The following is a 23,961-nucleotide window of genomic DNA, read 5'->3' as shown; positions in this document are numbered from 1 at the left end:
AGCGAGAGAATGAGAGATAGAGAGCACGAGAGGAAAGAGCGTCAGAGGGAGAAGCAGACTCCCTGCTGAGCAGGGAGCCCGATGTGGGACTCGATCCCGGGACTCCAGGATCATGACCTGAGGTGAAGGCAGTTGCTTAACCAACTGAGCCACCCAGGTGCCCATATTCGAACATTTTAAAGAATAGGAATGGCAAAAATATCTTGTAGGCTATTTATTCTGAAGATAAATGTGGATTTCTCCTACTACAGATTAATTGCTAAAGTTGATATGGTAAGAAAGAAAAACATTTTGACAGGGAGAGCTTCCCTCTGCCTTTATAATCCAATTCCTAAAACATATTTGCTTGAATAGCATTAATGATATGATCCCAAAAATATGTAATTTCCTGGAGCCTCCATTTTGTTATTAATAAAATGTCAATAATGATGATATAATTCTTATCTTTATTCCTTTATAAGTAAGGTTCCCTGCCCCAACCCCCCAATATTCTTTCAAGAATTTTTCTTTAAAAACAAAAACAAAAACAAGTTGCTCAGATATTTTTTGGATGAGGTTAGCATTTAAATCAGTGGAATTTGAGTGAAAATATTTCATCCAATCAGTTGAAGGTCTTCATAGAACAAAAACTAATCTCTCCCTAGCAAAAAGGAATTCTGTCAGCAGATGGCCTTTGGACTTGAACTGCGATATTAACTATTCCCTTGACTTCCAGTCTACTGGTCAGCTTTGCAGATTTTGGACTTGCCAACCTTCTTAATCACATGAGCCAATTCCTTAAATAACTCTCTTTAGATAGAGGAGTAGAAGGATAGATATGCGTACATCTTATTGGTTTTATTTCTCCAGAGAACACAAATCAATAAAAGGGGCACAGATAATAAGGAAATAAATAAGAAAACATGTTGCATAATGATAAATTTTGTGGATTAAAATACAACAGGAATAGGGATAAGGTATGTCAGAAATTAGGATTTCAATTTCAAATGGAGAGTGATGAGTAGATATTTGAGTGAAGATGTAAAGAAAAAGGTGGAATAAGCCCTGCAGATAATGAGTTGCAGAGGTCCCGAAATGGGAGTGAACCCAATGTTCAAGAAAGAGCACTGAGGCCAGTGTGCCTGGAGAAGAATGAGTAAGAAAAAAAGTGGTAGGAAAATAAGTCACAGAAGCAATGAGGGACAAAATCATGGAGAATTATATAAGAGAATGTCAGGATTTGGGCTTTTAATCCGAATAAGATGAAAACTATTGTTAGAAGGCTTGAGCAGGAGAGTGGTATATTCTAAATTGGGTTCTCAGATCATTCTGGCTGCTGGGCTAAGAATCATCTAAGGAGGGTGTCTCAGTCAGGAGTCAATATCCCACATTAAGGAATTTCTTAGAAGGAATTGATTTACACACTGTGGGACTGACTAACCAATTGTGACGTTATCAAGGCAGGCACAAGAAGAAAAGACCATGAGTGGTTTACTGCCCGTGGGTACAGGCCAAAGCTTATTGTCCATAGGCAGTTAGGAAAGGAAGACTACAATAAAGTCCTAGAAAACATGAACTGGAACTTGCTGTCCACAAAGTAAAATCTTTTTATCCCCCACAGAAAGCCTAAATTCTCTTTTAAGGACTTTTCAAATGATTAAATTAGATGCCCCAAGGGTAACCTCTCTAATTTCAAATCAGTTGATTATGGACTTTAATTAATCCACAAAAATCACTCAAAGCAGCACCAAGATTGGTGTTTGGTTGAATAACTGGGTAGAGGTGTGCTAATGCCACAATGCTGGCTGCTTCCTTCCAATCCTGCACCCCCTACACAAGACCACCTCTCCCCACCCATCTTATCCAGAAGCATACTAGAAGGAGAATTCTTGGAAATACAGTTTTAGTCTGACCAAGTTACTAAGTCATAAAGACATCATAGGGAGAAAGAAGAGAAGCAGAGACACCAATTAGACAATGTCACAATGATCAAGAGATTATGGTGGCAGGGTGGGGAAAATGTTAGAAGATAGAGAAGGGTCGGGGTGGGCTGAAAGAGGAAATGTGAATCTTGAAGGCCTCAAGGCCTACATGGTTGTAGACCAGAAACATCAGAAGGTAGGGAAGGTAGAGATCTCACCGCAAGCGTAGAGAATTCTGGGGTCCCTCTTTCTATTGGACACTTGAAGGTTGGGACAAGGCTGTTCCTTACATTTTCTGTTTTTTCAGCTTCTTGGTGCTTCCCCAGCTTTTCTCCGAAAAGACTTTCAGCTTTAGCCTTTAGCATGAATTCCTGGTTCTCAAAGCATTTAGGGTAATTAGCACAATGCCTTGTTCCTAGTTAGCTTTCAACAACTACTAGTTACCATGACTGCCTTCAAGTTATCAAATGGTTATACTTAGGCTTTCCTTTCTAAGTTATTATTGGTTCACCTTCCACAGAAAGAGTCATATTTTTGGTTCTCTTTAAATTGGAACTTTAAAACTTACAAATTGTTGAGGAGTTAGAAGGTGTTAAGGTCATAATTTCAGAGCCAGTAAAATTTAGTTTGAATCCAGCCTTTTATAGCTGGGCAATCTGGATGATTTACTTACTCTCTTTGTATATTTCATTATTTGTCACAGGGTTCTTTGAGTTAGGAGGGAATATTATTTAGGAGCCTTCAGCTCACTGTAGGCTCCCGATTAAGGTTGCTTGCTTTCTTCTTTTTTTTCTTCCCCCTACCCTGAAATCAGGTGAGGAGAGACACTGCTGATGGCCCCTGGAGGCTCAGTTCCTACTCTCCTTTAGTAGACTGAAGAGGTGGCTCAGTGGAGCTGAGGTTTTTAGGAGAAAGAAAAGACTGATTCTAACTCCTGAAGTTCCTCTTTCTAATAAGGCACCTTCCTCCTCTAGGAAGATAACCTTTGAGATACATTCTACTAAGTTTCTCTGTCCCCCAGTTCTTATAGATGAAGAGCCTTATGGAGTCAAGCTTCCTTTCACATTCCTTCTCCTGGTGTGCTTAATCAGTTATGCCCTGCCTCAGAGCAGGTGCAACATTGTCAGCTTCAGATTGCGCGCTCCTTGGTACATCTCTGCTCATATGTTTTTACAAGATAAGTTCATTGTGATACTGAACTATATGGCTCAAATATTACCTGTGTATGCATGAAGCTGTGTGCCTTCTTGCCTCTTTGTACAACATAATACATAATTGCTTTTATTACTATGATGACTATTGCTTCTATGAATTTTGCATACAACCTTTATTTCACTTTGATTTTAATTGACCGTTTAAAAAAACATAATGACTTAAAATGACATTTCATATCTGGTAGGGTGATTGGAAGGGAAATTTAAACATGCACAACCAATTATTGCATGCTATGATTTTCTAAGCATTTTTATTCAAATGTATATAAAAGTTCAATAATCTGATTTCTCTTTTAAAAATGGAGAAACTTAGAGTCAGAAAAGTGGAATAATTTGTCCAAGAGGAAACAGTGCAATTCCATCTGTCTGACTCCAGGAATATCTTCCTCCTTCCAGGATACAACATTCACAATATTCCAGGTAGGAGATTTCTGCTTTATTAGTTTATCAGCCCTTTTGTTTGTTCCCCCGTAAAGGGCTTTTAAACTACAATGCCCATGAGTCTCTCCCATCTGTGTGATTTTTCTCTGTGGAAGTTCAGGGTAGGGCTGCAAATGATTTCATAAAACACATTCCTGAATCTAAACCATATGGCTGTCTTCTGTGTGTCTACAAACAGATCATGCTATCTCCACACACCAGTAGCAGTACATGTGTGATTACGCACTCACACAGTAGTTGTTACAGTGATGCCCTTGCCTTCCACAAGGAAAACCATAACCTAACATAACAGAGTAGTTTAGAAATTATATGTGACACCCATCTACATTTTCTGCTTCTAATATACAAGAATTGTAAAAAATGTAGGTTTCATGGGAATTAAAAACTATTTCAAATGCAAGGTATATTTATAACAAAAATTTTACCAATGTTTTTGTACAAATGAATAAACATTATGTTTAAATAATGTTTCTTTAGCAATAACCTGCAATTTATATTTTTATAAATGCTCAAAGTTTCCCTACTGCTGTGGTAGCTCAATGTGCTTCTTTAGGAAAAACAAATGTTGCTATACTCTTTCAATCTGTAAATTACTGCAGCATTCAAATTTAGAGTTCCTTGAATAAATACTCTCTAATGTCAGGAATATTTGTTAAAATTCTTTCAATCTTAGCTAAGAAAAGGAAAAGCTCTTTTAAGAAAATGTGAAAAACAGTTTCAATACCCACAAGTGTATTCAAGCAAAGGAAGAAGAGTCCCTAGAAAGACCCAACCCATGGTATGACTCACTCAGTGAATGAAGCTTAACTGACCTCACCTGCAAAGGAGAAATGATAACCCAGATCCAGCATGATGAATGCAAATTACAAAGTAGGGGATTCTTCCAACAACATGATATATATATATATCATATGTGATATATATATATAATATTTTTTTTTCTAAATAGCCTGTTTAATGCCAGAGACAAATCATGGATATGAGAATAGATGTTCTTACTCAATGAAAAAGAAAAATCCACTTTTCTAGGACATATTTTCATGAAAGTAGGGAATATTACACTTCAAGGTCAAATGTGATAGAATGAAGAGTTTATCCAATAGATAAACAAAAACACCAAACATCAAACTCTGTTGTTTACCTAAAAAAGATTATTTTTTCCAAGGACATCAGCAGAACAGATCTGAGTACACTTGAAAATATTTTGCCCTTGGGCAAATTTATTTGCAAGAATATTTACATGTTTAGATAATGAATTGGTCATAAATACATGAACACTGAACAAGTTTTGGCTTACTTAATAGTACATTGTTCTTGACAATTTAATATGTTATTATTAATGACAAATTAGTAATAAAATTATTTAATACATATTACTATCATAATATCATGTATTGATTAATATGCCATTCAACATTAAAGTGAAAATAAGTATTTGGAAGTGAAATATTTAACCAGAAACTAATTCTTCGAGTTTAGCATTATTTTCTTGTGTGGGTGTATATACATTTATAAAAAGACCTTGTATTTTAAATGGTCAAAATATTTTCAATGGTAATTTGATGACTTAATTGTAATAGGTTCCAAAACATATGGATTACATTTCCCAGTTCCATTCCAATCCCACTGGGTTTTTAAATAATGGGAAAAACCTCTCTAAAAAGAAAAAAAATTAAAAAGACCCAAAACATGTGAAAAATAACATGAGCATTTCAACATACTCCATATTCAACAGGATTTGTTCTTCCCAAGTGTATAATTGACCTAAATCATAAAATTTCTGTTCAAGTACATATTTTCTTTTCATCACTGTGTCAAACATCATCTCTTCGGCACAACAGCACCCAGTAATTTTCTTTTCCCCCATATCTTCTTTTTTTACATAAGTGGATACTGAGTTGAAAGTACATGGGAAATGGAGGAAGCAGACCTCTCAAACTCAGCCAATTAAGTGTTTGTTTCCTGGATTTTTGTTTTTTTTAATATCTACTAGCAGAAAGAACTGACTAGATAAGAATTATTGTTTATTTTTTACCCTCTAATCTCTTTGTTCCCAGATTTAGTCACATAAACAAGAAGTATATTTGTGAAGTATGATTATGCAGAATTTGAATTTTAGATTCATGCTATGTAAAAATATAATACTCAAAACTTGCTTTTACTTGATCTGCAAGGGTAATCATTAGAATTCTAATCATACTTAACCATAGGATATTCTCTACAGTTAAGACTGACAAATCCACCCAAGTTGCCAAAAAATGTCAAAACTCCTTCAATAACATGTTGAAAATAGTGTTGTTTTTTGTAATTTTGAAGCAAATGTGTTTATTTTACTTTGACATTGAGAGATGAGCAATTCTCCTTTATCTTCATGACATTTCATCAGAGATAACTGTTGGCTAGACACAGAATTATCCAACTTGTTCTAGTTTGCTTTCTTAAAGCTTAAACCCCTATCTTATCAAATTCCATGTAATCTTTGGGATGCACTCATTTTTCAATTTCCAAGTTAATTTCTTGTCATCTTTGATTCATCATCGTTCATGTCTCCTGTCAGTAACCAGCTTTAAGCCCTGTCAGTGTTCTGGATTCAAGGGTTTCTTTCCTTTGCATTCTGCTGTCATTCTAGTCTTGATTCTCCTTGTTCTATACCTAGATTATCTCCTTAGAGCACACCTCAAGTGCCGTGATTTACACCCATGTTAGCCTTTGTCCAAAATATTTCTCATCCCCTGAAATCTCATGTCTCAAACCTCTCAAATGATTCAAATCAGATCATCTTTTAAGACTAACCTTCTATCACTTATACCCCTAGCATGACCTTAGGGATTCAGAGAAGCAGGAGTGAAATACTGCCATTTCGCTTATTTTGGAAGACCTAAAATCATTTTTTTTGTTTTATGATCTTTTAAATTTTAATATACTTCTGACTGACCAGAATGGATGTGCATTTAGGATTTGACATTCAGCTTATTTTTTGTTATTTTTACAACCTCCATCGTACAATTTGACATAAAGTTCTGCCACTGAGAATCTTTGTTTTTAGCATAAAAATTGACATATATGAAATAGACCCTATATAAAGGACTTCAAAATAAGTTTAATCAACCACAACATTTGTTGTCACAATTCAACAAAGTTAGAGCTTTGGTTGGCTGAGATCAGGCTGCTACCACCTGAGAAATACTTTGCCTTTATTCTTCCTATATTATGATATCCTAAATCAAGGGTTTACCAAAGCTATTAGTGGAAATAAAAATTAATGATCTAATCTGTGTCATCTTAATCTAAAAAAGAAAAAGAAAGGTTAAATACAAAGCCTCTAGACTTCTACATTTGAGAAAACCTGAAATGTTTTTAAAATGATCTCATAAAGCTTTCGCAGCTATGTTCATATGTTCTGTAACACCTTCTAAAACTTAGGACCTAGAACTCTGAGATCCAGGGATGTATTGTCAGGAATACTAACTGCTACATATATGTGTCCTTGAGCAGTAGCCTCAAACTTGGTTACACAAATTTCTAGAATTCTGTGAACACAACTCCAAAACTTCATTTCAAATTGGAAAACAATTCCAAATAGTTTATATAAATTCTGACATTTTTTTTACTATTTTTTCTTAAGCAGAAGTGCCAGTATGACAATGATCATAGAGGAACAAGGCAAAGCAGACGTTCTATTTAACAATGACAGAAAAGAAGGACTAGCAATAGTGCCTTTCATCTGCCAAATACGTTTATTTTTTTTTTAAACATCGGTACAAGAATCTCTGACAATGAGTGATTTAATTATCTGGACAGCAAGTTTCTTCTAATTCTAAGATTTTCTGATCATACCATAATTTGTTTAAAAAGTACAGCAACACAAAAGTACCAAACACACATATACCCACACATACAAACACACACACACACACCACATGCCACATAAAACTAAAAAGCATACATATTCTTCACATACAGAAGTAGGGTTCTTTCCACAACACAAATAAGCAAACAATTGCTAGAATTCTTTCAAACAAATCCAGAATGCAAATGAAAACATGAAAAACAAGAGGGTTTATTCAGAGATCAGGATGTTCTTCAGAATAAAATATGTGAAAATGGTTTGCACATTATTATATGCACACATACACATGCTCTCACACCAGAAGGCCTCAAGAATCCTTGCGCAGTGTGCACAGGCTTCCCTGTATGGAAGTGTCGTCACTTCCGAATATATCCTGCTATAGAATGAAGGATAGAACTTGGGTCATTGATGGAGCCGAATGATAGATATAAATTAAGATGCATCAAATGTGTCTGATGCGGAAAGACGCCCAAAGATGGCTTGTTTAACAGAAGGGAGAGTGGTCCTTCCTTCCTATTAAATTCTGATGAAAAATGTAAGATGCACAGTATTTGGGGAGCATTTATTATGAGCTAATTAGAGCATGTTGAGTGGAAATGAATAGTGAATAACTCAAAGGGATTTATAGTCACAGCTTGGAGCCTCACTGCAAATACTGATGTTCAGCAACACCAGTCCCAAAGGAAACAGGAGCAGGAGGAATATATGTTGTCAGTGTGATGAAATGAAATAGCTGCAACTGCAGATGGATTATTAACTAATATTGACTCTTGCTCTAAAAGCTGTCAGAGCTTTGCTATGCAGCACTGAAACAGCTGGGAATGTTCTGTCATGAAGCCAGTGGAGAAACATTCTAGTTGGGTTGAAATGCAAAAGCTAGATATTGGCTAAGGACATAAGAGTCATAAGTTTGCTTCTGGGTCAGACAAAATGAACACCACTTTTTTAGTCTACTGTAAGAGATTTGCTTCTTTGATTCATCAAACATTTATGAAACACTTGCAAAGTGATAAGCACCATAGCTTCTCAGCAGTTAGCAAGTAACACACCAATCCTGCTGTTATGGAAACTGCAATCGAGAAAACACTGAACTGATCATTTAACATTTTCTATAAAAAACGGCAACAAAAAAGACTATACTTTTAGGGATCACTTCTATAGTTTGTCACTCTGAACATACACAATCCCAGAAACCGTGAGGAGGAAGTACAGCGTCCTTTTCTGAGCATGAAGCTAGCTCTGGGTGTTGCTTCTGCAGCTGCAGGCAAACATCAATGATCTTTCTTCCCTGCGCTAGAAGAGCAAGAAGGAAGGGAAACAATCTCAGTGCGGGGGTGGGAAGAAAAAGAAAAGCATCATTGGTTAAGATAGGATATTTTTAGAGGATAACTGTTGTAAAAACAGATCTAAAGATTTAGGGACTCAACTTAATGGAAGTCTATATCTCGTTCATATTTCAATCTCAAGCAAGTTGTTTGGGTTAAGGGACTTCTTTTCATCCATGGTGACATTCTTGCCCTGGACTCCTTTTATTCTGCTGTTCCCCCATCCCATAGGGCCTCAAGGTCTTCAACAACCAGCAAGCAGAAGGGGTCAAACCGTGAGGAAGGCACACCCACTTTGTGAAAGCCTTGGTCCCAAAGTGGCACACACTACTTTTCCCTTCATTCACTTGGCTAATGACTAGTACAACTAGTACAATGACTAGTACAGTTACTACATGTAGTGTAAGGGGCTGGTATAGAGGTAGCAAATGTAATAATTGGTTTGGCAACTACCTTCCAGCTACAACTTTATGGTGTGAACAAAGAGACCAGATTTTGGTGAACAGTTAGACTTATCTACAGTAAGAACAAAATGGAAAACATCACTTAATAAGCAAACTTGTCATATCTGGGCCTTTAACTGGCCATAAAGATACTAATAAAAACTCACTTTAAAAAGCTTGAAAATATTTGATATACACAAATATTGTTCAGTGTTTCATATAGCAATTTTCTTTTCTGGCCAGGATTAGGTTTATCATAGAGAATACATTTCCTTTGGTGAGTATCTGGGTTGAAAATATGGATAATAGTGGTCTTCCTCAAACAGGGATAATTCCAGCACAGGAATGACCAGTTATTCAAGAAATGAATTTTGAAACTGCCTTGGATTGTATTAACATGGACAGAAATCCAACAATTATAAAAATTTGATGTTGTTATCTATGATGTCTGTGATGCCCTTTAACCACTAGTGTTAATGTTCTGCATTAAATCCCCATGGTATACACTCAATCTGTTTCATCGGCTCTAAAACAGAACACTTGCTGTCTAATTGAGTCATGTTTGCATTTCCAGTTGTGTGTAGGCAGCTAGCCACATTCTTTTCTATTCATATCAACAGACTATTACAATTATGTAAACAGTATAACTTTTAAATGCTCATTATGTTCCATTAGCTCTATTTACTAGACTCACATAATCTCAAAACATCAAAATTTGAAAGAAAGGATATTAGATTAAGATAGTATTCTCAGACTGGCCAACAATGTATATACCTAGTTTTATACAAAGAAGAGGAAGCAGAAATCCTTTTTTTAATAAGGAAAATCTGAGGTAGTATAGCAACAGAAGATTCCCTTTATAGATGTGCCATTTCCATGGGTGTCAGTCAAACAGATAAATAGAAATTGATGTAAACTATGGTATACGTTTGATTTAAGGACTCGTGGTTAAATTTACATGAATGTATCAGCTATCAAATTCTGAGTCTAAACAATATTTAAATAAAGCATTAAGGTGACATTTAGAATTTTTACTTCATTTTGGAAAGAAGTAGAAATTTCCTCTTCCCCATCATATTTCTCATTGGTTTAAAAGAGGACGGTACTTTTTTATTCCTCTCACTCACTTGGCTAATCTTAGGATTGATATAAAATTAATAAGGTGTTTGTTTAGGGAAGGAGAATAGTCCAATGGATGGAAACAAGGTGAAAGTGCTGCAGAGAAAATAAATGGTTTATTAACATTTATTATTAATGAGTGCTCCAATTCTTGATGCTGAAATAATACTGTAGAATAAGTCCTTTCTAAATCAAAAGATGAATTGATGCTATGTATACTTAATGGCATTCAAATAGTTTGAAATCATACATTTACAGTATAAAAATGATTCTAATGACAAATTCCTTCAATAATTATATAATCATGCTATTGTACGGTTGGAAAGAATCTTACATATCAGGAAAGCACCTTACTTTTCAACTCAGAAATCTCTTGATTCCTCCAAAAGGAAATCAGGAAGGTTCCTTTGAATATTCCAGTCAGGAAGGATTTCAGTGTAATTGCAGGGCTGCAGGATTCATTTCTGAACAAATCTGTTTGTAACATAGATTAGCTTAATAAAATCTGCTTTTCCTTAATTATCACTAGATTTACCTTGTTCCATCTTCCACTAGTTTACAGAATAAATTTAATCTGTCTCAAAAATACAATACGGTAATCCAATGCCTTTATTCCCTATTTGACTTTATGACCCTGGAGGCCAGAAAAACTTTTGTCATAACCAAGCCTATGACAGGTGTTCAATTATTTGTTGAATAAAAATGAAAAGGTTCTAGGACACCTGGGTGGCTCAGTTGGTTAAGCATCTGCCTTTGGCTCCGGTCATAATCTCAGGGTCCTGGGATGGAGCACAGGTCAAACTCCCTGCTCAGTGGGGGGGGGGGGGGGCGGTCTTCTCCCACTCCCTCTGCCTCCTACCCTGTTCTCATGTTCTCTCTCTGTCTCTCTCTCTCTTTCAAAAAAATAAATAAATAAAATGAAAGTGTTCTTTACATAATACTCTATAGTATTATCATAACCACATATCTCACACCATCATAACTTTTTTATTTATTTTATTTTTTAAATTTTATTTCATTATATTATGTTAGTCACAATACATCATTCGTTTTTGATGTAATGATCCACGATTCATTGTTATTGTATAACACCCAGTGCTCCATGCATTACGTGCCCTCCTTAATACCCATCACCGGGCTAACCCATCCCCCACACCCTCCCCTCTAAAACCCTCAGTTTGTTTCTCAGAGTCCATAGTCTCTCATGGTTCATCTCTCCCTCTGATTCCCCCCCTTCATTTTTCCCTTCCTTCTCCTAATGTCCTCCATGCTATTCCTTGTTCCACAAATAAGTGAAACCGTATGATACATGTCTTTCTCTTCTTGACTTATTTCACTGAGCATAATCTCCTCCAGTCCCATCCATGTTGATGGAAAAATTGGTTATTCATCCTTTCTGATGGCTGAGTAATATTCCATTGTATATATGGACCACATCATTTTATCCATTCATCTGTTGAAGGTCATCTCGGCTCTTTCCACAGTTTGGCTATTGCGGACATTGCTGCTATGAACACTGGGGTGCATGTGGCCCTTCTCTTCACTACAACTGTGTCTTTGGGGTAAATACCCAGGAGTGCAATTGCCGGGTCATGGAGTAGCTCTATTTTTAATTTTTTGAGGAACATCTACACTGTTTTCAAAAGTGGCTGTACCAACTTGCATTCCCACCAACAGTGTAAAAGGGTTCCCCTTTCTCCACAACCTCTCCAACATTTGTTGTTTCTTGCCTTGTCAATTTTTGCCATTCTAACTGGTGTAAGGTGGTATCTCAGTGTGGTTTTGATTTGAATTTCCCTGATGGCTAATGATGATGAACATTTTTTCATGTGTCTGTTGGCCACTTGGATGTCTTCTTTGGAGAAGTGTCTGTTCACGTCTTCTGCCCATTTTTGACTTGATTATTTGTTTTTTGGGTGTTGAGCTTGAGAAGTTCTTTATAGATCTTGGATACCAGCCCTTTCTCTGTAGTATCATCTGTAAATATCTTCTCCCATTCTGTGGGTTGCATCTTAGTTTTGTTGACCATTTCCTTTGCTGTGCAGAAGCTTTTTAACTTGATCAAGTCCCAAAAGTTCATTTTTGCTTTTGTTTCACTAGCCTTTGGAGATGTACCTTGAGAGAAGTTGCTGTGGCCGATGTCAAAGAGGTTACTGCCTATGTTCTCCTCTAGGATCTTGATGGATTCCTGTCTCACATTGAGGTCTTTCATCCATTTTGAGTTTATCTTTGTGTATGGTGTTAGAGAATGGTCGAGTTTCATTCTTCTGCATGTGGCTGTCCAATTTTCCCTGCACCATTTATTGAAGAGACTGTCTTTTTTCCATTCCATGTTTTTTCCTGCTCTGTCGAAGATTATTTGACCATAGAGTTGAGGGGCCATATCTGGGCTCTCTATTCTGTTCCATTGGTCTATATGTCTGTTTTTGTGCCAGAACCATGCTGCCTGGGTGATCACTGCTTTGTAATATAGCTTGAAATCGGGCAACATGATGCCCCCAGCTTTTTTTTCTTTTTCAATATTTCCTTGGTGATTCAGGGTCTTTTCTGATTCCATACAAATTTTAGGATGGTTTGTTCCAGCACTTTGAAAAATGTCATTGGAATTTTGATCGGGATGGCAATGAAGGTATAGATTGCTCTGGGGAGCATAGACATTTTAACAATGTTTGTTCTTCTGATCCATGAGCATGGAATGTTTTTCCATCTTTTTGTGTCTTCTTCAATTTCTCTCATGAGTGTTCTGTAGTTCCTAGAGTATAGGCCTTTACCTCTTTGGTTAGGTTTATTCCAAGGTATCTTATGGTTTTTGGTGCTATTGTAAATGGAATTGTTTCTTTAATTTCTCTTTCTACAGATGCATTGTTAGTGTATAAGAAAGCAACTGATTTCTGTCATTGACTTTGTATCCTGCCACATTACTGAATTAGTGTGAGTTCTAGTAATTTGGGGGTGGATTCTTTTGGGTTTTCCACATAAAGTATCATGTCATCTGAGAAAAGAGAGAGCACACCATCATAACTTATGAGAGCCATTCACTGTCATTAACTGTATTTTTCAAAATTCTGTTTAGAAGTTAGATGAAACCTCTCTCTCTCTTTCTCTCCCACTCAGCAGGGAGCCCAATGTCGGGCTGGATCCCAGGACCTTGGGGATCATGACCTGAGGTGAAGGCAGATACTTAGCCAACTGAGCCACCCAGGCGCCCCTCAAGCATAAGTCTTAATTTCATCATGTGAGTGTAATAAATATCATTTATTAGGAAATGATTATTAGGAAACAAAATACTGCCACTATGAAAGAAAAAACATGTTTCCTGTTTAATAGTTGCCATTTCCAGAACTATGTTTAAGGTCAGTGTTAAATCTATTACTAATGTAAGGGCAATGTGAAGGCAGGACAGTACTATTTTCCTAATATTCCATTAGAGTTCCATTAAATAGGATTTCAAATGACCTCACCATGTCAACCACTTCAGAAATAAGCAGAAAATCTTAAATGCATTCAATATTTAATTTCCAATTATCCTTTTAAAAGAACCATGTCCTCAGTTCTAAGTTTTCTGGCTTTCAAGTTAAGCAAGAATAATGAAATATTGCTGCCAAACTGAATTCTTTTAGAAATCCCAACAATAGAACAAGAATTTTCTTTTAGGGAATCAATCTGTAAGAATAAGCATCGCCCTGGGCGCCTGGGTGGCTCAGTCGTTAAAAATAAGCATCGCCCTAAGACTCAACTTGGTCATGCAGTTACTATCTGGGACAGAATCACACTCCAGCCCAATTCGTGGAGTTCTTTCCAACTCAATGTAAACTATTAGATAAATACTTTCATAATAAAATCTAAAAGTACATTGTGAACATGTACCAAGGCTATATTTATTTATTCTAGCAGGCAGGTGGAATAATTGCGAATATGTCCCCCTTTGATATTGAACACTTGGTAAATTCAGATCAAGGAAAAGATTTTCTGACAACATTTTCGGACATATAATCAGAATGCAACATTAGCAAATGTTGAGACATAGCAGATATTTGAAAGTAAAGTTTTTCTGTACCTGGTGTTAATAGTGGCAGTCCCATTAAATTGGATTCCTTTCTTTTTTCCTCTTTTTGTCCTTGCTATTCCCAAAATTTTTATGTATTTATTATTGTGTGTCTTGGTTCTCATTCCCATTACTCTTTGCCTCCATTTGAATATTCAAAAGATTTAACTTTTAAGGCTACCCTAGACTTCCCTCCATCTTTACTTTACTTATTGGTGTCCATTACATTTATATACTTTCATTCCTGGGATGTTTTTTCCTAGAAATCACTATTTAACTTCATATAACTTGGCTCCAGTAAACATTGCAGCAGCTAAAAAACATGACGTCTAAAAACATTGCCAGAAACCATGTAATTAAAAATTGTGGTTATATATTACCCACATACACACCCACAGAGCCATGAAGCTCTCTTTCAACTACTTTTCTACCAAATGTGAAAGGTACAGATTTTGGTGGGGATAAGATTAAGTGTACATAGAGTGACTTTCATAAACAGATGAATTTTCAAATTTGAAAAGCATAGCAATAGTAGAGAAAAATGTTTTATCCATTGCTGGAGAGCATTTCTTTCTGGTCTTCCTAAGAGTAGAGAGTTTTATAAAATAGAGCAATTATTATGTGAACATCAATAGGGAAGTTCAACTTTAAATATATAACATTCATATGATGGTACTGACTTCAATATGGGAATCAACACTGATTTTTTTTAAAGTTTTATTTATTTGACAGAGAGGGAGACAGAGAGAGAGCAAGAGAGCAGAGGGAGGCACAGAGGAAGAGAATCTCAAGCGGACTCCTGAGCATAGAGATCAATGTGGGGCTCAAATCCCAGGACTCTGAGATCATGACCTGAGTTGAAATCAAGAGTCAGACGCTTAACCAACTGAGCCACCCAGATGCCCCGGGAATCAACCTCTTTAAAACACCTCATTTATATTGTCCTCAAGGTAGACACCTTCCAGAGAAAGTATAGTTACCTATGTCTTAGATCTTTCTCCGTGATGTCAATGTAACAGTTCTTGATCAAACTTTTTATCATCGTGTATGAAAGAAAAAAATTTTTTAAAGAAAGTAAATGTTAACATTTACTTTTTTTTCATTTTCAACCAGTTATTGCATTATTCTAATGTCATTATGTCATGTTTAGTTAAAATGTAACAAATTATTTCTAAACTTCTCCCCATAAATTTGATGTTTGACTTTCCATCACCCCATTATTTTATAAAAGCTTTCCACCACACCATTTGCTTTCCACACCATTATTTTATAATTGCAGGTGAAGAAAAAGAAAACAAACAAACAAAAATACTGTGAGGGGCACCTGAGTGGCTCAGTTGGTTAAATGTCCAACTCTTGGTTTCAGCTCAGGTCATGATTTCATGAGTCATGTGTCAAGCCCATTGGGCTCTGCACTCAGCACTGAGTCCACTTGGGATTCTCCCTCTCCTCTCCCTCTGCCCCTCCCTGCACTTGCTATAAATAAATAAATAAATAAATAAATAAATAAATAAATAAATCTTAAAAAATATCTGATATAAGCTCTGTTTCTAACTATGAACAAAAAACCAGAAGTGACTATATTTTTTATTCTTTTTTTTAAATTTTTTATTGTTATATTAATCACCATACATTACATCATTAGTTTTTGATGTAGTCTTCCATGATTCATTGTTTGTGCATAACACCCAGTGCTCCACGCAGAATGTGCCCTCTTTAATACCCATCATCAGGCTATATGTTTTTTATTCTTAAAACCTAAATGACAAGCATTTGGGAAAACTGGAACCTTATCCTAAAAAAAAGTAGATCAGCTGCTTGAAAGAATATTATTGGCACTTGAGTATTTGACATCACTATTTGATGCTTCTTTCAATAAAGACAACTTAGTAGCATGGAATGTTGTCCTCTAACCTTTATTTTATGGGCTTTGAGCACGCATTTACAAGCCACTGCATAAACATTATTAGATATATTTAATCAAAGATGGAATCCTTAATATAAAATGCTTTGGTTTATGTTTTCTGTGAGTTTCAATTTCTCTAAGGACTTAGATTTTTATTTTTTTAATTTGGTAGACTGTGTCTTTTCCTAATATGTAATGTATTCAGGTCACTGGGCTGGGCATGGCTTCCCCCCCACCCCTGCCCAGTCTATAGTTTGGTTTGACTTCGGTTACTAGGTTTCCAGTACTATTGTAGTCAATAAAGTTTTCTCCATTTCAGATCAACTACTAAGAAAGAAATAAAAAGGTACATCCAGGGGGTCTTTATCATCAGAATGCTTTCTCTCTGGAAACAAGAAAATGCCACTCTATAGTAAACTGTCATAATCAGAATAGATAGATAATTATGCTCTACTGGTAAAATCTTACCTATCAATGTGGAACTCATAAGATATTCTTTATTTTTATTTTTAAGGAATTATCTCAGGATACAGGTTACAATTATCCTGAAGGTAAACAGTAATCACATCATATTACAACTGGTATATTTCACAAAGATTGGAATTTATATGAGTCAGTAGATAAAAACGGGATTAATTTTAGTCACTGAGTGCCAAGCTTATAGCTAATAATCAACATTTGCTAAATTGAATTAATAGTAAGTGAAACTGTGTCATGTGATATTTCAAAAGAAGTCTTTCTTTCCTTTGTGAGATCAGTCTTATTACCACTACAACCTAACAATCTAGTTCACTTTCTTCTTTTTTAAAAGAGAACATCAGGATTGTTTTTTTTTTTTTTTCGATGAGGAATACACATAAAAATTAAAGGATGACACTCTACAACACTGTCTGATACAATGCTACAGACTGTGTGTCCCCCAAAATTCACATGTTGAAACCTAATCCTTAATGTGATGCTACTTGAACATGGGAACTCTATGGGGTGATAAGGTCATGAAGGCAAAGCCTTCATAAGTGGGATTAGTAACCTTATAAAATAGATCCCAGAGATCTCCCTCGCCTGCTTCTGCCATGAGAGGACACAGCAAAAATGAAAAGATACTGTTTGTGAACCAGAAAGTGGGTCTTAACCAGACACAGAATCTGCCAGTGCCTTGATCTTGGACTTCCCATTTTCCAGAACTGTGAGAAATAAATATCTGTTGTTTATAAGCCACCCAGCTTATGATAGTTTGTTATAGTGGCTGGAATGGACTAAAACACACAATACTGGTGTAATACTTTTGCATGAACACAAGGATCTTATTGCTATTGCTAATAGAGAGCAAACCCTCAAACCAAAGTTAATTGTGTTTGGCTAGTTCACTGAAGTTGGAATATTGAAAAAGATTTTAACAGCACAAATATTTCAACTTTGGCTTTATCTTGCTTTAGCTTCCTCTCTCTGAAGTATGGTTTTATAAAGTAAATATATTTTCTACAATCAACATGTATTATGTCTATAAAAATATTTTTTAAACCAGGATAAATAGTTGATTATATTTACCAAGCATTGCCAAGAGAGGCATTAGTTAGGCATTTCCAAGACAGGCATTAGTTGAAATGGAAGTACAATTATTTTAGGTCCTCTGAGAAATAATTAGGGAAGAATAAATGGGATCTTAGAGCTATAAACAATTATTTCTTAATGCACGTTCATTAATTTAACATGTTGAAGTGATTAAACTGAAGAAGCATTACACTGAAAATCTGTTACTAAACTTGAATAAGATCAATCCTATATTTTTCCAATTTTATTTCTTTTCTTATATTTAAGGTTGTAGTTTGCATTGTACTTATATGCTTACTTGGTCAAATTCCTTTTTACTAACCTATTCCTCTACTCTATCATCTAACCACTGCAACCATCCATTCATCATTTCCTCATTCCTTCATTTATTCATTTGTTTCGTTGTTTAGACAACTAATCACCAAATGCTTAATGTGTACCATATTGTGTAGTCCAGTATACCACCTACTTGAGATAAGACTTCTTATCCTACTACCTCTTCCTAAACAGAGTTGTCTTTACTTTTCTGGAAAGCTTAATTGACCACTATTTTAATAAACATACAAATCTTTCATGACTAATTGTAAGCAGCAAACCCTAGATTTTTTACAGGGCAAGTCTTATATAACATCTGGTCAACCAGGATCCTTAAGTTACTATGGACATGCTTTACCACAGCTGTAAAAATCCGTTAAATACTTTACCCATCTTTTTCTACTTACTAATACTTATTTCACTTTTTTGTTTGGTTTCTTATTATATTAGGAGCTGGTCTCAATTTCTAAGATGTTGGAGGGAGATTCTGCAAGAAGATCTTATCCCTTACCAACCACTCTCTTTCCCAAACACAATCTCTTCTGCAGAAGTTCATACTTTTTATGTTATTTATCTTTTTTTGTCAAAACTGTGTTTTCACCTCTAGGACACATTTGTACTTTAGCAACCTCTTCACCTATTGGTTTTTCACAAACAAATTACTATGTGATTGACAAAAATCACAGAAGCACAATTCAGCTATAATTTTTTATAGGCAAAAATAGAAGCTTATTAAAACAATTACACAGAGCAGATGGCACTATAGCATGGTCCCAGATAGAGGTAAGCCTAAACCTTACCCCAATTTCCTAGGATCACTCAGTATGTTAAAAACTTTTGATCAGTCTACCTCCCTGCAATGAGAAATCTAATCATAGAAACACTTCCTTCATTGTGATTCCCTCACTTCTGACTTCACTGTGCAAATACTGGCTACTCTGGTTATAGGCTAACCTATGGGCTAAGTGGAGGAAATTGTGTTTGGCTATGTTCGTACACATGCTGATTGATGCCTATTCCAGCCACTAGCCTCTCAGGGTTTAAATCCTCCAAAACGGCCTCCTCTGAATGTTTTTAACTTATTGCTCTGTGAACACTTTACAGGTTACCAAATCAAAACTTATTTTCTTCTTCTGACTTATATAGAAGATGAATCTCTCAGATACCAGGCTCAAAAATTATACTAGCTTTTACTCTTTCAACCCCTGTTTCTCGTCAACTATCTATTTTACTCAATTGATCCTTTCTTTCCACACCCACTGCTTCCTTAACCTTGAATGATTTTAAAGTTGTAGTTAAATACACATGGGCTAGAGCTCGACTCCTTGGACTTAAACCTGTCCAAGTCTCAACTATATTTGTGATATTAGTCTAATCTCTTAACTTCCCTGCACCTGTGCCTGTACTTGTAAAATGTTAATGAAAATCACATGCCAACATCACATGCTTGTTGGGAGGAATAAATACATTAACACATATAAATTATTAAACCAATGCACAGAGTATACTCAAAAATTAACAGACAGTTGAAAATGGAGCTACCATATGATCCAGCAATTGCACTACTGGGTATTTGCCCCAAAGATACAAATGTAGGGACCCGAAGGGGTAAGTGCACCCCAGTGTTTATAGCAGCAATGTCCACAATAGCCACACTGTGGAAAGAGCCAAGATGTCCATCGACAGATGAATGGATAAAGAAGAAGTGGTATATATATACAATGGAATATTATTCAGCCATCAAAAGGAATGAGATCTTGCCATTTGCAACGATGTGGTTGGAACTGGAGGGTGTTATACTGAGTGAAATAAGTCAATCAGAGAAAGACGTGTATCATATGACCTCACTGATGTGAGGAATTCTTAATCTCAGGAAACAACCTGAGGGTTGCTGGAGTGGTGGGGGGTGGGAGGGATGGGGTGGCTGGGTGATAGATATTGGGGAGGGTATGTGCTATGGTGAGCGCTGTGAATTGTGCAAGACTGTTGAATCGCAGATCTGTACCTCTGAAACAAATAATACAATATATATTTTTAAAAAAAGAAGAGAGCAGGAGAGAAAGAATGAAGGGAGGGAGATCGGAGGGGGAGACGAACCATGAGAGATGATGGACCCTGAAAAACAAACTGAGGGTTCTAGAGGGGAGGGGCGTGGGAGGATGTGTTAGCCTGGTGATGGGTATTAAAGCGGGCACGTTCTGCATGGAGCACTGGGTGTTATATTCAAACAATGAATCATGGAACACTACATCAAAAACTAATGATGTGGGGCGCCTGGATGGCTCAGTCTTTAAGTGTCTGCCTTCGGCTCGGGTCGTTATCCCAGGGTCCTGGGATCAGGCCCCGCATTGGGCTCCTTGCTTGGCGGGAAGCCTGATTCTCCCTCTCCCACTCCCCCTGCTTGTGTTCCCTCTCTTGCTGTGTCTCTCTTTGCCAAATAAATAAATAAAAATCTTTAATAAAAAAAAAACTAATGATGTGATGTATGGTGATTAACATAACATAATAATAATTATAAAAAAAAAAAGAATGGGACCAGGAAAAAAAAAGAAAAAGAAATGGAAAGATAAGCTACTTATATGTTAATTATTTGTCCATTAATATGATTGATTTCAAAATAAGAATATCTTAAATTTTCAGATAAATATAGTAAGGGTTTGTGAGCCAGAAGGAAAATAGTACTGAACAGGGGATGGAAATCCAGTTGTTCTTGTACTGTCACTAATTGGTTGTAATGACTTGAGTAAATCATTAGTCTTACTGGGTTCTGCTCACCTCATCTCTGCCTATTTAAGTTTCTCCTAAAATCATAATTTTTGACCTTAACTCGTCAAGCTCTATGGGGCACTAGGTCTCTTCTGGCTCTATAATGAGGAACACAAGTCCAGAGAGGTTGATGAACTTGTTCAAGGGTAACAGGGGCATGCTGCAACTAGAGTCTAGGCATTCCAACAATGACCACTCCCCCAACCTCCTCAACCAGCACTTCTAACCATCCCAGCCAGGCTGCCTCATCTTCATCTAGGGGTGATTCGGCATTAAGTTCACTAATGAAAAGCATAACTACAAAAACACTAACTTTTTACAGGTAAACTTTTAATTGTCACAAATTACCATATTCTTTAATTTCAAAATATGTGGTTCCAGTTGTTGAAAAGTCCTCTTTATATTTAGCTCGGATTGTCCACACACCATATCTGTGGAGAAAAAATATTTAAATTTATAGAAGTTATCAAATGTTTTCAATTTGCCCAGAGGAAATCTAATCAATTCCTGTTTTAAAGAGGAAAAGAAAGTAGAGATGTATTTAGCCATTTTGTGTAGAACTTTAAGTAATAAACAGAAATAATTGAGTGTTTCCAGGATAATAAAAACTGTTCATTAATGTCTTTCAAAAAAATTAACTGATTTCTCCAACTTCAGCATTTTGTTCATTATTCATTTTAAATCCAACGTATTTTTCCAACTCCTATTTCTAAAACATTTCTCCAATTATGTAATTTTTCTCTTAAGAAATGTTCACAACTCTTACATTGGCAACCGATATGACAAAAAACTCCTTAATCTGGCTTTCCAAGGATTAGGCATCCTCATCCTTATAACTCTCCTGGGGTCTAGTACACATGGTAGATATATGAAAATAAATACTTGCCTAATTAAATTAATATGCTAATATGTCTCTTTAAATACTTTTTGGAATAAAATGAAACAAATCAATCTTTATACATATATGCTTTCAGATTATAGTGATCAAAAATACATTTCTGGATGTATTTTGTAATTTAAAGTATTTTAGGACAAAATATCAATGAATAAAGAATTCAAGAGACAACAATGACAAGGTAAAATTTATATAGCTATTTGTAGTTTTCATTGTAATTTGGTACATTGAAGATAATTATCTTTGTGGAACCCATTATAGTTCTAGTAATAAATCAGTGGTTAAACTCCTTAGCAACCAGATTACCTTCTCAGCTCCCATTAAAGCAAATGACTTGCATCACCACAAATGGTCTGTCAAACTGGGTGGTGGTTTTGGTAATATGAACAAAAAATGCAAAGTCTAAAAATCATAGAATTCATCTATGAGTGATTATAGGTCATGTATTAAAAAATTAAAAACTGTTGGGATGCTTGGGTAGCTCAGTCGGTTAAGCATCTGCCTTCAGTTCAGGTCATGATCCCAGAGTCTTGGGATCAAGTCCTGCATCGGGCTCTTCTGCTCGGCAGGGATCCTGCTTCTCCCTCTGCCTGCCACTCCCCCTGCTTGTGCTTGCTCTCTCTCTCTCTCTCTCTCTGACAAATAAATAAATAAAATTTTTTTTAGAAATTAAAAAAACATTTATAACAATTCTGTAAAATTTCACATGAAAATTAACTAGAAATTATTAATATTTTAAAGTATTAATACTTGCTCATTTAAATGCTGAGGCATTTAGGAGTAAAGCATACTGATGTCTCCATTTACTTGGCAGTGCATCAAAAATATATGATGGTTTGATAGATATAAACGATGGATACATGAATAACCTGATGAAACAAGTGCACTAAAAATGTTAATTGTAGAATCTAAGTTGTATATTGTTACATGTGAAATCACTACAATTTTTTCAACTTTTTTCTATATTTGAACATTTTCATAATAAAAGGTTAGAAAAAGCAGTATTTCTAACGTTATCTATAGAGAACATTAACGATTGTAATTTAGTTGTTTCAATGAGGAAAAATCCTTCATATACATGAGAATCCATGAGACACACAAATTTTAGTTTGGGTTTATGTGAAATTTATCTGAATGTTGCTATGATTTTAAAATCTTCATTATCAACAAGAACAATAATGAGAATGCAGTCTATGGATTCTTAGACCAGGACTGCAAATATGCCTCTAAAATAGCCAATTTGAGCCTGATCAGGAACCTTGATGTGGATAAAAGAGAAGAAATGGCAGTCAGTCTCTCTGTGGTGAAGTTCCCTAGAAACCACAACAAAGTAGCAGAAAAGAATGGGTTAACATGGAGGTAGATTTGGGGGTAAAGAAAAAACCAGAGGCAGCTCATGGCAGTGACTGACCAGTCCTGCCAGGTGGAGCTTACAGTTTCAACACAAGTGGCTCAATCATTAAACAAATATTTGCAAACTACCAATATTACTACAAGTAGTGCTCATCAAGTTAAAGATTTTACGAGGGTAAAACAGAGAACCTCAAATTAGATTAGGTATTCAAGGGTCTTAATGTGAAAATAATTTGTCCCCAGACTCTGCTAGGGAGCAATTCTGGGCATTGATCTCTCCTGCTGGCTCATCTGGGCAAAGATCAGGGGACAATTCCAGTCTTCTTCTCACACACCACCCCCATCACTACCCTATATTTTTCCTCACTGGACAACACAGGAAATTTTCAACAACCATTCCAAATCTCAAAGTTACATAAATGTATACTATACAATAGACTTAAGAAGCAACTAGACACATAGCTGCTTATCAAATTGCTTTTTCTAATGGAGTCAAGATTTATCCACGCGTTCTGCACACAAGTTTTGCTTAAGTTCTAATGTCCATATAACATGAATTAATAATGTTGGAGAAAGCAGCGTTAATTAAAGCTAAGGAATGGGGCTGAAGTATTTTTCTGCTGACACAAAGGTTTTAAGATTTCCAACTATCTCACTACCTAAATGATACAATTTTGAGTGTTTGAAATGTTTTCTTTTGAGGGGTGGATATTCATGACAAATACTGAGATTGAGACACTTGTATTTGCATAATGTGCTCAAAGAACATTCCTGAAACCACATTCATCCGAACACAATGTAATACATGCTTTACAAACGACTTTTTACAGACACATT

General features: G+C 35.8%; 1 non-coding gene across 1 annotated transcript; it reads left to right on the top strand.

The window, feature by feature from the left end:
* The first annotated feature begins 8,536 nt into the window (after positions 1–8,536).
* On the top strand, positions 8,537–8,739 carry LOC113919154. Its single transcript, XR_003518868.1, has one exon. It is a non-coding gene; the product is annotated as a small nucleolar RNA U3 (small nucleolar RNA).
* Positions 8,740–23,961: the final 15,222 nt, after the last annotated feature.

This window comes from Zalophus californianus, chromosome 1 (genome assembly GCF_009762305.2).
Source record: "Zalophus californianus isolate mZalCal1 chromosome 1, mZalCal1.pri.v2, whole genome shotgun sequence".
Classification (NCBI taxonomy): Eukaryota; Metazoa; Chordata; class Mammalia; order Carnivora; family Otariidae; genus Zalophus; species Zalophus californianus.
The sequence above is the reverse complement of the archived record's forward strand: the minus strand, read 5'-3'. Positions and strand labels throughout refer to the sequence as shown.